Source organism: Lissotriton helveticus, chromosome 11 (genome assembly GCF_964261635.1).
Source record: "Lissotriton helveticus chromosome 11, aLisHel1.1, whole genome shotgun sequence".
In the NCBI taxonomy this organism is placed as follows: domain Eukaryota; kingdom Metazoa; phylum Chordata; class Amphibia; order Caudata; family Salamandridae; genus Lissotriton; species Lissotriton helveticus.
The window spans coordinates 1,035,131,601-1,035,143,723 of record NC_136072.1 but is presented as its reverse complement, the minus strand read 5'-3'; positions in this window follow the sequence as shown (position 1 = coordinate 1,035,143,723).

Below are 12,123 nucleotides of genomic sequence, written 5' to 3'. Positions count from 1 at the left end.
TGTGTACCGATTAATGCCTTTCAATATGCTTGGATGCAAATCTGGGAAATAATTGGTTAAATAATAAAACATTTGGTTAAACAGGCTACTCAAACGAAAATTAGGAAAAGGAGCATTTGGATGATTCCCGCATCTGATACCACAGGATGTTATTGTATTCTTCACAAATCAAGACATTAGGATATAGAAAAGATCGACATATGGACTAAAATAAGATAATTCAGCCGGTAAAATATGTAAGCTTCTCTGGTTCAAGTAGGGCTTGTTTCTCTTTGATGTAGTCAACCGAGCAGTCTGTTTTATGGTCTGGCTTGACAGTGAAGATGTTGCCAGACAATTATGTGAGCATCATTAGAGAGGGGCGTTGGCTCCGACTACATGTTGGGAGCCAGGAGTACATGTTTGATTGGACAGACATTTTGGACTTCCACAAAAAAAACTGGAATGCTGTTAAAGTGTCTTAGATAGCTAGATAATTTATGTTGCTTTTTTCGGGCGGCAGCAGCTTAGACAGGAGGAGGGCAGTTCTTAACCTAAATGGCTCGACTGTGCAACTGCTCCATGAAATTTTAACGTACACTAATTAGATATCTATTCCCATACTATTTACTTGTAATGCTTTACATTACCATGTAAGATTCCTTTAATGCGAGACCTATTAGCATTGCCAATGCTTTTTTGTTCAGTTCATCACATATCTAGCTGCGACCACATCACTAAAGCGCCATGTATTCCAAACACTGCAGTGGAAGTGGGGCTCATTAATAATCCTCAAACTACATGTAGCTTATTAATAAAAAAAAACTGCATTTACAGACCATTCTCAAATACCATAAGGCGCGGACCCCCTTGGGGACAGATTACGTATTGCCTGTTCATTCCCTTTACATTTTCCTCTAATTTACTCTGGACATATTAATGTATCCTCTTTTAAAAGCCTCATTGCGATCTCTTGTTCTAAGGGCGTTACTCGCCTCCAAGCTGAGTTGAACTGGATGAAGGGAAGGCTTGGTGCCCTGGGTCCAACACCCAAGCCCACCATCTCAGACATCACTTGCCTCAAAGCACAACGAATTCATGTGTCCTGTAAGTGTTGCAAGCTCGATTTCCTCCCTAAAGTGAGACACATGAGAAATGTACAAACAGGAGCACCCGTCATAAGTTTATTGCAGAGATAGCACATAAAAGTGGCAAACAGTAGAGGGACTCGGGCTCAAAGTGAGGCTACCTAGGAACCTTGCCTCACGTCATGCTCTACAGGCAAGGAATTTCACACCAGAACACACAGTTTCCCTTACAATGCAATAGGTCTCACATTTTCAAGAGTTAGACTCATTGGTGTTGTATATGACAATGTCTTTTATCTATGTGTTTTGGTTTGGAGTGTAGTGGATGTATGTGGTGTGGCGTGGAATTATGTGGTGTGGAGTGGATTGGAGTTGTGTGGATTTGTGTAGTAGAATTATATGACATGGGGCCATATGTAGGTAATTTGTGTTTTGCGATTCTCAAATCGCGATTTTTTGGGAATCGCAATTAGAGAATCGCAAGACACAATGTAGACAGGATTAGCACATTTTTTGCGAATCCCACTTATTCCTTATTTGCGAATCGCAAATTGAAATTCGCAAATAAGGAATATCTTCTCATTCATTCCTAGGGGCTAGAAGGCCCATAGGAATGAATAGGAAGACATTCTCAATTTGTGATTCTCAATTAGAGAATCGCAAATTGAGAATGCAATTTCAGGTTTTTTTTTGCACCCCTGAAATTAACATGTGTGCACATGTGGCCCACATACATACATGCCCTAAGGGCATGTATGTGACCCACATGGCACTTTGAAAAATGCCAAAAAATGCATTTTTCAAAGAAATCGCAAAATACCACCAACCTGAAGTTGGTGGTATTTCGTGATTTCTTAAGCCAAAATTTGCACAACTTGGGTGCTTCCTACATTGCATTTAGGGAATCGCAATTTGCGATTCCTTAAATGCAATAGCAAAATAAGGAATCGCAAATTTAGCGATTCCTTATTTTGCATGTGGGTTTTTGTGTTCTACATAGCACACTGCCCCAATTGCGATCGCAAATGCTGAAATTCTGTGAATTTCAGCATTTGCAAGCGCAATTAGGCTTCCTACATATGGCCCATGTGTGTAGTGAACATATGTGGATAGTAATTATGTGGTATTGAGTGCTCTGGAATTATGTGGAGTGTGATTGTGTGTCAGTGCAATTATGTGGAATGGCATTTTGAGTTGTGGAGTTTAGTTATGTTGTTGCATTTGCTCAAGTTAGAGGTACTGGCATGAATGACAATGTCTTTTACCCACGTGGTATGTGGTGTGTAGTGGAATTATGTGGTTTGGATTGGCATTGTTATTTGTGGAATTGGGTGTAGTGGAATTGTGTGGAGTGAAGTGGATTTGTGTATTGGAATTATGTGGCATGGGGTTTAGTGGCATTATGTGGTATTGAGTGCAGTGGTATTGAGTGTAGTGTAATTATGTGGAATGGGATTGTGTGTTATGGAGTGTAATTATGTAGAATGGTATTGTGTTGTGGAGTGGTATGTAGTGGAGTTTAATTGTGTGGTGTGCTGTTGAATTTTGTTGCATGATATGTAATTCTGTGGTGTGGGACTGGAATTCTGTGGTGTGGGATTGATGTATGTGGTGTGTTGTGCAATTGTGTTGTTGACCTGAATGATGTGGTTTGGTCTTGAATTATGTGGTGTGGATTGGAAATGTATGGAGTTGAATTCTGTGGCATAGAACTCGGTGGAGATTCAAAACTAACTTGTCAAAAGTAGCACTTCACAGAAGCCAAAATGGTAAAGTTGCGATAAGTGCATCATAAAGCACCGCAATGTAAATATGTTACAATGGGAGAGGGATTCAATGACGTGGGCTCGGACGTAGGGAGTCGTCACTGGAGAGGCTGGCACAGAGACTGGAAGTAGTAAGGGGAGACTCTAGGACATGAAGAGATGGGAAACAAGGTCACTGGGAGACAGAATAGGAGAGTGCCATGGGTGTGTACAAAGCACTACTGGGAAGGGGAAACTAGGAGAGTGACACGGGGGCAAAGAGGAGGACACAGCAACACTGGGACAGGCAAACCAGGAATGTGACATGGGGGTAAGGTCTGAGCACAGCAACACTGTGAAGGTGGGGGGTGAACATTGCAAGAAGGAGACAATGACACTGGTAGAGAAATGTAAATCATAACAAACGCTGTGCTCGAGTGGCAAGAATCCTGGAGAGGGAACGATAAGTATGGGTACTGGAAAACACAACAAAAATTCTGAAACAGGGAGACATGAGCACTGGGTCAGAGAAATATGGAAATCAGAATACTGACACTGGGTCAGCGACACATGGACTGTGGAACAGGGAGGGATACCTCGGCATGGTGTCAGAGAAACAACATTTGGTAGCCGTAGGTTAAAATTCAGTGAGACAGAGCATCTGTGTTTGTATTTTTACGTATAAGGCACTAGCAACGACAGAGTCCTGGATGAATCGTCCTTGTGTAGCGAGGGTGGGTGGGCCACTTACCTGTGTGGAACTTGCTGCGATCAGATGGAGCACTCCGAAGCGAGCAGCGCAATTTTGGCCAGTATTCCAGGCGCACTCCAGGAGAGAGGGTCGTGGAGAGTAGTGGCGGGAGCCCCTTGGGTGGCGAGCACGCCTGGTAGAATATATCCTGCGAGAGCGCACGTGCAACAAAGAAAATACAAATTAAATGAGACTTGGAACATTTGGCGCCCTCTGGGGCCATGCGGACAGATGTGAAAAAAAAACGCCGCCTGCCACTACATGTAAAGATAAAGCACAGCGTGACGATCAGACATGACATGAAAAAGATAAAGCGAGCAGGCAGACATATTTAAAGTGACCGCATGTGTAGATGAGAACTGATGTTAAAACTAGATTGGCCCACAAAGCTGCTCTGCGCGTTCCCTCTGGAATTGAGGGGGGCTGAGTGCAGGTGTTGTGGGAGGGGTGAGGGGGTTGGGAGAGAAACAAGGAGGTTAACTGGTTAAGTGGCCAAAAGAACTGGGATGTCCACCGGTGCATAAAAACTCCATAAAGAACTTAGGAGTGTGGATAGAGCACAACCTCACTATGGAAACTCAAGCCAGGAAACTGTTTTGCAATTCTGCAGATGCTCCGTAAAATTCCAGACCTCATTCCAGAGGAGACCCGGAGAACAGTGATACAGTCCCAGTTGGTCTCGCGCCTAGACCACAGGAACTCTCTCTTCCTGGGGTCACTCAAATACGTGTTGAATAGAGTGCAGGTGGTACAAAATGCAGCAACCAGAGTACTCAGAAGCATACCCTTGACAAGAGCAGACATTGCTTCTCTGCTCCTTGTTCATAGTGCTTTTGCACACACTTCATTTAAATTGAATTCAGTTTTTAAAACCATGTATGTTAAATTGTTTTGAGAGGCAATCTGTTTTAACTTTATGGGGAATTTGAATTGGGGCTTTTGTACTCGGGGGCAGTCGGGGTTTGAACTGGGGTGTGGACTGCTTGCCGACACTCCCGAGCTGCCATTTTTCCTCCTGAGGTGCGGTCTAGTGGCTCACTGGAGGGCTTATAAAGGGATGCTGCACAGGCGCAAAGCGGGCGTGCCGCTGGCGCGCCAAAAGCAAGCCCGTCTGCGCCCATCAGCGTCCCGGAGCCGCTCAGCGCCGGCAACGCTGCCCGTTATCTTGGAAGAAATGGAGGTATGAGCACTCCTGGTATAAAATATAGCAGGGACAGCCTTACAATGATTGTCAGTCAGGCAATGAGTCACACTTTAACTAGGTTATCTGTTGACTCTGACCTTCTGCTATGCAGTACCTGTAAATGGAAGGCAGACCCTAGAATAGGAGTGGGATGTGTTCTTAGGGGAAATGATCATACCCACCACTCACAAACTTCCCTGAATGATGAGACGGACGAAAATCTTAAAGCTATCCTGATCAACGCCAGATCTATTAGGAAACATGAATTTCAACTCTATGATCTCCTTTCTGAAGCCAAGCCGGATGTTCTAATTATTACTGAAACTTGACTCCAGGAGGGATCCAACCCAACCCTCGCTAATGCTTTACCCCTAATTATATGATAATCAGGAAAGATAGACTAGGAAATAGAGGCGGGGGTAGCGATTATTCATAAGAATTCTCTCCCTTGCTCGGTTATACATATTACTGATTTGCATTGAGCGGAAGGTTTAGGTTTTCACTTGTCTGTTTCCGCCCACCAGTCAGTTGCAGGGGTGATTATATAGCGACCACCTGTGCCGTTCGGACGTTTTCTGGAGTCGATTGGCCATGTTGTAGCACCCATTGTTACTAGAATTAGTCAATGCATGGTTCTTGGGGAATTTAACATACATCTAGATCAAAAGGAAGACCCAGAGACAAAGAAGCTGTGCAAATCTTTGAATATTTTCAGCATGACTCCGTATGTGGTGTCTCCCACTCATGAAAAGGGTCACATCTCGGACCAGACTTTTTCAACGTGTAACATTGATTTAGATAAACCCCTTTCTATTGTTTGGTCCGACCATTTTATGCTTACTTTTAGGCTTAAAAAGATCTGAGTAGGACACAATCTCTATGTATACAACAAGCTAAAGAATATAGATCTGTTAAGCTGATTACGCCCGACTCTCTGGCAGAGATATTGAACCATCATCCTATTCTTGTGAAGGGTTCCTTAGAAGATGTGACATACGCTCTGGAAAGCTGGTTTCAGAATTGGGCATTGCATCTAGCTCCTCCTAAGATGCGAAGCGCCGTACAGAGAAAAACTTCGGCTTCCTGGCTTACTGAGGCTTTGAGAAAAAGTAAAAGTGCGTGTAGATGCCTTGAGCGCCTTGAGAGTTTTGATCCATTAAGTAAAGACACCTATAAACAGGCACTCAAAGCGCACTATGCAAAAGTTCGGGATGAGAAAAAAAGTTATCTGGCTTCTAAAATTGATCAAGCCAGAAACAGCAGTAGAGAACTGTGAATTGTGAAAGATTTTGCATCCCCCAATGTCACTCAGAGCTTTTTCACTCCCACCCTTGATTGGATGAATCAGGTTGCTACATTTTTCTTTGACAAAATTAAGTCCATTCAAGATACATTTGATATGCCTACTTGTACAAGTCAGGACGATGTGCCAGACCCTTAGGGACATTCTAGGGAGGAAATACTTCTTGATTTCCTGTCAGGACTAGGGTGGCTTACGGTCTAGGGCCTGCCCATCCTGTAGGCATATACGCCTGTTCCTGTGCGATCAACCTTTATGTGGTAAAAGTCATAGAGTAGCTCCTGGAGGATTGTGGTGGCGAAAATGTTTAAAGATGCACGTTCTTTTGTCCTAGTATGTTTGTTCTCTTTACTAACCTTTTTCCCACTCAGGATGCGTGAGATTTGGCATCTCACGCGAGATGAGTGAGATTTGGCATCTCACGCGAGATGCGTGAGATTTGGCATGGGCGTGCCTACGATGACATCAGCGGCCGCGCCCAGTTCCCAGTGCTCACTATTCAGCATCTTTTGGTGACGGAGGAAGAGGATCTTGGGGCTCCGTTTCTCGGTGAGGCCAGCCTTCTTCTTTTGATCGGTGGAGAGTGCTGGGTGCCTGAAGACTGCTACAACGCTCGCTGAGCTGCAGGAGGAGTTTAGAATCTGCTGAGGCTTCTCTTCTTGATCGGCTCCCGGTGAGGCTAGCTTTTGGGGGATTACCTGTCACTAACCCAGATTAAGAAGTAGAGTAGGTCGTACTCTACAGGTAAGATTGCGAATCTTGTTAAAAGAATTTCAGTGAATTATTAAGAACATTCGTTTTGATTCTCAAGATCATTACCTTATTCACAAGTGTGAATCTTGTTCAGTAGAAATTCTATGCATGTTTTCTCCAGCTCATTTTCATATTCGCGAGTGTGATTCTTGTTCTATAAGTAGTTCCATGATTGTTTAGGTGATTGAAAACCTAGTCATAGAAAGTCCTAAACCAAATTCTGCCGCTTATGCCTTTGAGCAGTTGATACTGAAGTGAAGTATTATTGCCACAATATAGCGGATCTAAGAAAGGTCAACTAAGAGTCTGATTGTCTGAATAAACGCAAGCCACGAAGCTCTTAAGCTAGTTCCTGGTAGAAGGACAGAATCTGATGTCCTAGTTTACGTCTTTGTGCAAAGGAAAGTGCTTGTATTTTTGTTTGTGAGTAACTTTTCCTTTTCAGATCTCCTTCCCCGCGGTTCCCTTCCTAATTCCCTTTCCCCCCCGCTTAATCACTTCAATACTCTGTGTAATCATTACAATCAGAGTTGGAGGTATTGAGAGGTGGGCCCTTTATGTCATCACTCCAGACCCTGAGGAAGAAGCAACCTGACAGAATAGTGAGCCCACGAATAAAATTCCTCCCGGTCTGAGAGTTTTGACATAATGGCTACCATGGATGATTTAATGAGGGTTATTGTTCAGATGCAAACAGATTTAACTGAAGCTAGGAATGCCACTGCAATGCTATCTGATAAAGTAGATAGGATACAGCAATTAAGTACTCCGCTTCCTCCTGATACTCAGAATATAGAAACAAAGTCTTCCACGAATATTTCTGTAACTGTTCCACCTCAAATCCCTTTAGCACCACCTGAACGCTTTTCCGGAGACCCCTCCAAAGTGCAATTTTTTTTAACTCAAATCGAGTTGCATTTTACTTGTAGACCAGCTGCCTTTCCTGACCCCCAATCCAGGATAGCCTTCTTAATCTCTTATCTTTCGGGGGATGCTGCCAATTGGGCGGTTCCGTTGGTTCGACAAGACAGTCCTCTGTTGTACAATTGGCGGCGATTTGTTGAAGAGTTTGAAAAAATCTTTGACAGGCGAACAGTGACTCTGTCCGCAGATCGCGAACTATTACAGCTACAACAAGGGAATAGAGTCCTTATATCCTATTTGTCACATTTCAATAGGTTAATTGCAGAAACCTCGTGGCCTGAAGAAAAGAGGGCAGCACTCTTTTATCAAGGGCTAAAAGATGATCTGAAAGACGTTCTTGCGCAAATCGATCCTCAACCAACTACTTGTTCTGAGTTAGTCAATCTAACTTTACGTCTGGATCATAGACTGTCCGAAAGAAGAACTGACAAGAAAAAATATGATAAGTCAAGTTGGAAGTTTGACAGTAAACTCAGAAATCAACTTAGTAATTCAGAAACAACTACAGAACCAATGGAAATCGGGACTCTTAGGCAACCATTGTCAAAAGATGAAAAAGATAATAGACGTAAAAATGGCAAATGTCTTTATTGTGGTCGAAAGGGACATTTCGTGAAAGATTGCACAATAAAACCTAAAGGTAAGACTGTGAGTGCTAACAAGTCTGTGGCTGTGACTGCAACTGAGCAAACGTCGGGAAACTATTGTGCCCAAGATGTTTAGAAGGGGATCTCTTGGGAACCATCGCCTTCCCTTCAATAAATTCCTGTGTATCCAACTACAAAGCTCACTTCCGTTTGGCAGTACAAATTCAGTTGACGTCAAAAATATACCAAATGGAAGTCCTAATAGACTCAGGTGCAACAGGGAATTTCGTAGATTTTGAAACAACTCAACGGTTACAAATTGCTAGTGAGAAAAAGGTCACTCCAGAAATTGTGCAAGCAGTAGATGGCAAAGTGTTGTCTGGAGGCCCTGTTACCATGCAAACCTCTAAAATTCATATGTTCTGCATAGATGCAAATAACCAACAGCATAAAGAGGAAGTTCATTTTGATGTAATCCAAGCCCCACAATATGGCTTTATTTTGGGAATGCCTTGGCTTTGCTTGCATAACCCTTTAATAGATTGGCAAAAAAGGGAACTTGTTTTTCTTTCTCAATATTGTCACTCCACATGTTTAAAGACCAAAGAATCTACGATGAGACAATATCTTGATCAATACTTGGAAAACGGATTTATACGCCCATCTAAGTCACCTGCGGCCTCTCCGTTGTTTTTTATTCCTAAGGCAAATGGGGAATTAAGAACATTTATTGATTATAGAGCATTGAATAAGATCACAATAAAGAACAAGTACCCCCTTCCATTGATCCCAGTTCTTTTGGACCAGGTGAAGACCGCTGTGATCTACACCAAATTAGATCTTCGAGGTGCGTATCATTTGGTGCGCATTCGTAATGGTGACGAATGGAAAACGGCGTTTAAAACCAGATATGGCTTGTTTGAGTATTTGGTCATGCCTTTCAGGCTTTGTAACGCTCCAGCTGCGTTCCAGTTTTTTTAAAATGATGTATAACGGGAATATCTAGACCTTTTTGTCATCGTTTATATAGATGACATTTTGATCTATTCCGATTCCATAGCTAGTCATGAAGGTCATGTTAAGAAGGTGTTGGGTACATTACAAACATATAACCTTTATTGCAAATTGTCTAAATGCGATTTTCATGTTTTTGAAGTCGAATTTTTGGGAGTTCTTCTTACACCTACTGGCATGAAAATGACTGACAGAAAGATACAAGCAGTTGCAGAATGGCCTATTCCAAACTCAGTTCGTGATGTACAATGTTTTTTAGGATTTGCAAATTTTTATCGTCGCTTCATAGACCATTTCTCTGCTGTAGTGGCACCAATTACTCGGTTGCTACGAAAGAAGGTAACATTTGAGTGGACTCCTGAAGCCAATAACGCATTTCACACATTGAAGCAAGCCTTTACAGCAGCTCCGATTTTGATGCATCCAGATGTTCGTGAACCCTTTATTATCGAAGCCGATGCCTCGGATGTAGCCATTGGTGCCATCTTCTCTCAAAGAAAACAAAACACTGGTCAAATGCATCCTGTGGCGCACATGTCAAGAAAGCTAAATCCAGCTGAGCAGAATTATACTATAGCTGAAAAGGAACTGCTTGCCATACATGATGCTTTCAAAGAATGGAGGCATTATCTTTTGGGGGCACGATTCACAGTGACTGTTTACACAGACCACAGAAACTTACAATTTATGAGTTCTGCAAGAATATTAACTCCACGTCAATTACGGTCGATGATGTTCTTCGCCGAATATGACTTTATTGTGACCTATCGTCCAGGACAAGATAATAAAAAAGCTGATGCGCTTTCCAGAAAAGATTCCTCATTACACAGATGTGAAGGGATTCCTCAAGCTATAATCAATCCCGACAAAGTAATCTGTGTTTTGACAGCATATCAGGTCCTTGATGATCTCCATGAAATTTTTCCTCCTTTGTTATGGGCACAATGGTTAAAACAAGATACAACCCAATCCATCAAGGAAGGAATACCATTCCATGGAAAACAAGTGTATCTACCCACTAAGAAATTACAAGAAACAGCGTTCAGTTGGTTACACTCCCTCCCGTTGGCAGGACATCCTGGACCAAAGAAGACTATGGACAAACTTCAAAAATTATTTTGGTGGCCAACAATTAAACAAGATGCCTACGATATGGCTCGAGACTGTGAAACCTGTGCACGGTTTAAAACCGATCATAGCAAACCAAAAGGTTTGTTACAAGTTCTACCTACGCCCACTAAACCATGGGATCATATTTCATTGGATTTTATTGTTGGACTGCCACAAGTAAATCAACATTCAGTTATTTTGGTAGTCATAGACAGTTTAACAAAATATGCTAATTTTATCGCATGCAAACAATTGCCAACTGCAGGACACTTAGCACAGATATTCTTACAAAACATTGTCCGTTTGCATGGGTTACCATCTGTACTGCTGTCTGATCGTGGATCTCAGTTTTTATCTAAGTTCGGGCAACAATGGTGTCGCAGTTTACAAATTTCATCAAACATGTCAACTAGTTACCATCCACAAACGGACGGTCAAACTGAACGTTTAAATCAAACTTTGAAACAATATCTAAGATGTTATGTCTCTGACACCAAGAAGTCTTGGCTGCATTTGTTATGGATGGCAGAAGTGGCTTACAACACATCACCTCATTCGTCTACTGGGTCTACTCCCTTTGAAGGGTTGTATGGTTACGTGCCTAACACCATTCCTTTAACTCCACCCAATATACAGTGTAATACACCAGCTGTTCAGGACACTGTTCAATTCATGCAGAACGTTCATCAACAGATCTACAAACGACTTTTGCAAAGTAAAGAAAAATACAAAGAACAATTTGATAAGCATCATCTATCTGGTCCCCAGTATGTTCCTGGAGACAAAGTGTGGCTATCCACAAAAAACTTTGTCTTTAAACAAAGAAACATGTTCCATCCAAAGTTCATAGGTCCATATTCAGTGATTCGTCAGGTTAATCCAGTAACGTATAAATTACTTTTACCCACGACTTTGCGAATTCACCCTGTATTTCATACCTCTCTTTTAAAACCTGCTGGGCAAACTACGTCTAAAAGACCAGCACCTCTTCTGGTTCATGGGAACTGGGAGTATGAAGTACAAAGAATTTTGGATTCCAAACGCAGAGGTGCTAAATTATGGTATCTCATTTCCTGGAAGGGATATGGGCCTGAAAATTATTCTTGGGAACCAGCTGAAAATGTGCATGCTTCTCGTTTGATACGACACTTCCATCTTCAAAATCCTTTGAAGCCGGGCCCTAGACCGCTTCGGAGAGGGGGAAGTACTGTCAGGACTAGGATGGCTTGCGGTCTAGGGCCCGCCCCATCCTGTAAGCATATACGCCTGTTCCTGTGCGATCAACCTTTATGTGGTAAAAGTCATAGAGTAGCCCCTGGAGGATTGTGGTGGCGAAAATGTTTAAAGATGCATGTTCTTTTGTCCTAGTATGTTTGTTCTCTTTACTAACCTTTTTCCCACTCAGGATGCGTGAGATTTGGCATCTCACGCGAGATGAGTGAGATTTGGCATCTCAAGCGAGATGGGTGGGATTTGGCACTGCCCGCGAGATGCGTGAGATTTGGCACTGCCCGCGAGATGCGTGAGATTTGGCATGGGCGTGCCTACGATGACGTCAGCGGCCGCGCCCAGTTCCCCGTGCTCACTCTTCAGCATCTTTTGGTGAAGGAGGAAGAGGATCTTGGGGCTCCGTTTCTCGGTGAGGCCAGCCTTCTTCTTTTGATCGGTGGAGAGTGCTGGGTGCCTGAA